The sequence below is a fragment of the Callospermophilus lateralis genome, unplaced genomic scaffold (genome assembly GCF_048772815.1).
Source record: "Callospermophilus lateralis isolate mCalLat2 unplaced genomic scaffold, mCalLat2.hap1 Scaffold_82, whole genome shotgun sequence".
Lineage (NCBI taxonomy): Eukaryota > Metazoa > Chordata > Mammalia > Rodentia > Sciuridae > Callospermophilus > Callospermophilus lateralis.
Window position 1 is genome coordinate 2,184,529 of NW_027516260.1, and position 4,164 is coordinate 2,188,692.

Here is a 4,164-nt window from a genome sequence, read left to right on the forward strand (position 1 = left end):
GAAGATCTGTGAGATCTGAATGCTGTGAGAGTTTCATTTAGCAGGGCAGAGGCTCCTCCATTGCCTTCAGGTTGGATGAGTCCCCAGGCCTTTCTAATGAAAGAGTCGCATATTGTGATTTCCTCATTTCTCTCTAATGATGACACTTTCAAAAAGTTCTTCCTTAGCTCTGATATTTGGAACTTTTTCCCACTCACCCAAAACTCAAAATAATTATTAATTGGAGAAACTGTTTTTTTTATGAAAACCAATGCTGCTCTTTGATGATTTTCTCTATTCATGTTAGTTTTAATGTTTTTACAACTTATTGGTGTCTTTCCCCTTACTAAACATGACTATTTTGTTTTAATTAATTTTAGCATTTACATGAAAGAATACTTTGTATAGATTCATTTATTTAGTGTTTTGACTTTAATAACACTCTCTGGGAATAAAGTTATTTTCCATTATTTTGTTATTGTTGTTTTTTTTTCAAATGAAATTATGCTCTTTTTATGCATGGTGTTATATTTGAAGAATGCTAATGCAATAATGAAGCCATACTCAAGCTAATTCATAGTCAAAAATGTTGTTTAAGCACCCACCAATATTGTGACTCTCTTTTAAGCTACATTTTTATGCACTTCCTTTTGTTTGCTATTATTTCTAGGGTCTTGAATTTCCAACTAGACTATAAAATCCTCCATGATAGCAACAGTATTTTAATGCTTTTATGACCTCCATTGATATTGGTATAGTGCTCAGTAAAATGTGCATTTGAATGAGTGTGTGTTGAATTGATACAGTTCTTAAACATACATATAATTGAGACATGTGACATCTCTGAGTTGCCAAGTTTTTGAGTTAAAAGGTACTTAAATTAAAGTAGCTAGCTTCCTTAAAATTGATAAGATTTTTCTAAAATCTCATCATTCCTAATTCAATTTGTTAAAAAAGATGCATATTTCAAGAGCCAACAGTTTTTGAATATCACTTATTCAATTGCATTTTTGCTATTTAACTTTATAAATCTTATTTAGTATACATCTTTTGTTTTTGGCAAAGAATATACTTAAAGAGTTAGAACTACATATGTTCATTTTTGGCAAGAATTCTTACTATATTGGCAAGGTTCAGTTGTTTCTTTTAAGATATTTGTATTTCTTAAAAGCCTCACAACAAACAATAACAATATGTGAATTATGTGAAACTGAAGTTCATTCTGTATGTTGTGTATAGATTTATCTTTTCATATACTAAAATATTTGCTATCCTAAACACATTTGTACTGGCTCTGGTGCAATATAAACCTTTGGTAGCTCTCAGTTTTCCTAAACATTTTTTTAAAGTTTTTTTCCTCTGGTTGTTCTAGCTCAGAATTCTTTTTGTGTGTGTTAAAGTTCTTGACTTAGAATTTTTTAAAAAAGTGTAAGAATTATAAAAACTTTCAGATCCATGTTGTCTTAGAGATTTATTGGTTAAAAATTTGTTGAGAGCCACAGCCAAAGGGGCCCCAGCAAACTTCCAGCTGCCAGCAAACTTCCAGACTGCCGGCTGATGATTGGCTCACAGTGGCCCCAGCAACATCTAGCTGATTGGCTCCTCTGCGGTGATGCTCATTGGAGATGCTCATTGAGCTGTTTCCCGGCCCTTTCAGACTACCAGCTGATGATTGGCTCACAGCGGCCCCAGCAACATCTAGCAACATCTAGCTGATTGGCTCCTCTGCGGTGATGCTCATTGGGCTGTTTCCCTGCCCTTTCAGACCACGGAGCTGCTCATTGGGGGACTTTTTTGGCTCCGCTCATGCGACCCAGCCAATCAGCCTCAAGAGCAGGAGGATTGTGGGAGGAAGAGGCTGGGTTGGTGTGTGTGGCTTGTGGGAAGCTGGTGGTGGCAGTTGGGCTCTGAGGGTTTTTTCCTGAGGAGCTGTTTTGTTTGGCGTGTGTAGTTCTAAAAATAAAGTTAGTTTCTTTTGACAAGTGGCTCCTGAATTGTGCCCAGCCAGTCTGCGTAACTTACTGCGTAACAGCCAGACTGCATAACTTTTTAGTACTCAAAGCTACTCTTTTTTTAATATATACTTTTTAGGTGTACATTGACAGAACACAATGCCTTTATTTTTATGTGGTGCTGAGGATCAAACCCAGGTCCCACCCACACTAGGTGAGCAAATCCCAGCCCTCAAAGCTACTTTTTATGTGAAGTTGCCTGTGTGCTTCTCTCTTTCTCACCTTCCCTCACTGAATCTTGATTTCTATGTTATCTATTTGTCAAATCCATCAGACTTCCATCTGTTTAATAAAAATAGTGTAAATGAAACATTAGTTTTGTTATAATTACTTGGTACCTTAATAATTTTAAAGAATTTTTCATCAATTTCTTTTGGTATTTATGCTTGTAAGAAAAAAATTAACATTGACATTCATACAAATACTATTAACATTCTGAAAATGGTAAATCCACATAATGAAAAATTTGTGTTCACTTTTATGTGCAAAATACAATAATTAAACAGTTTAGGGTAGTTTTTCAGGGCTATTCTGTAAATTTTTATGCAGGATATGAGGCCTGAACATATTTTGAAGCAACTGTGTTTAGGGAAGTGAAAATATAATATACTGAAATTATGTGAAGAGGGTAAAGAGATCAAGAAAGTTCAGATATGTCATTATTTAGAGTTAGACTTCATCCTTTAGTTGGTTTAGAATTGTAAAAAAAATAAAAAATAAAAAAATTGAAAATTGAACAAGACAGTATGTTAAATTGAAAATTGAACAGGACAGTATGTGATATGTATTGGAAGGTAATAAGAAAGATTATTTTTTTGTTCTTTTTAGACAATTTCTAGGGTGGGTCATGGGCCCCAAGAGGAGAGATCAGAGTAAGGTGGAATTATATCACATATTAAAAAGAAATTAGAACTCAAGAGAGAAGGAAGGAGTTTAAATTTACCTAATAAAATACCTTCCTTAGCCTTTTTTTGACAACAGATAAGTAATGTGCAGATGTAGTGACAAGATGTAGAGCAAGGCACATCTCCCACACCAGCCACATGAACACCCAATAATCATCACACTTATGAACCAAAAGTATATTTATTCTATTTTTATAAATTATATTAAAGATTGTTGTCATGATGAAATAAATGATTAAAGTTTAATTCTTTTTTATATAGGTCATAAAATCCATGCAATTATATCTTGGTTAGTATAACAGATTGAATCATATCATAATTTTATCATAATCATATCATAACTTCATGATATACAAAGAAATGTGATGTCAGGAAAATAACTAAAAGAATGGTCTGAATACTTCTTTTCTGCTATTTTTTCCATTTTTTCTGAACCTTTCATTCTGTTATAATTCAGTTATCAATTTCATTTATCAATGGACATGTATGAAGTTCTAACATATTTCAAACTAAATGTACTTGAGAAGTTCACTTGAAGTATGCATTTTAGTGTAAAACAGGAAGTTATATAAACTTATCTATGTCCTTCTCGATTCTGACCATCCTTATTGCTATTCTCCTTTCAGTACTCAGAATCAAACTAAATATCTCTGCTCAGTCTTTGTCAGTGCCAGATTTAGTATTTGTGCCATTTAGTATTTATGCCCTATCAAGTTTCTTAACCTTTTTGACACCATAGATTCTTTCTATGAATTTTGCTTAAAAATATTTACATCATAAAGTTTTGAGACTTAGATAAAATAAAAAAATTATTTAGAATATATAGTGCCTCAAATAGATGCTAACACTATATGTCAATAATATCTTGGTGTATCTTTAATATTACTTGTTTGCATTTTAAATCCTATCAGAAATATGTTTCAAAATTTATTTTTATAAAATACAAAAAAATCTAGCACTGACAAAGATTGAGCATAGACAAATTTTAATAAATTTGAAATTTTTAATAAAAATTTCTGTGTTATCATCATAGGTTTTTTTCTCTATATGTTTTACCTTGTCAAATTAAACAGCTAAAATTGATATTTCTAAATATAAAATTAAAACCAACTGTGGCTCTACAGTGATCTTTAAAGAATATTATAATTAATGATGTTCTTATTAAGATAGTATGTCCAGATATCTATGTTAATTTTCGATTTTGAAAGCCAAGGTAAAGAGCACATGCATTAAATTTGACATTAGGATAGGATAATTTTTCCTCAGTT

General features: G+C 32.0%; 1 pseudogene; it reads right to left on the reverse strand.

Annotated features, from left to right (window-relative positions):
• Nucleotides 1-2,966: 2,966 nt before the first annotated feature.
• Nucleotides 2,967-3,075, reverse strand: LOC143411110 (small nucleolar RNA U13; annotated as a pseudogene).
• Between the last annotated feature and the right edge of the window lie 1,089 nt (nt 3,076-4,164).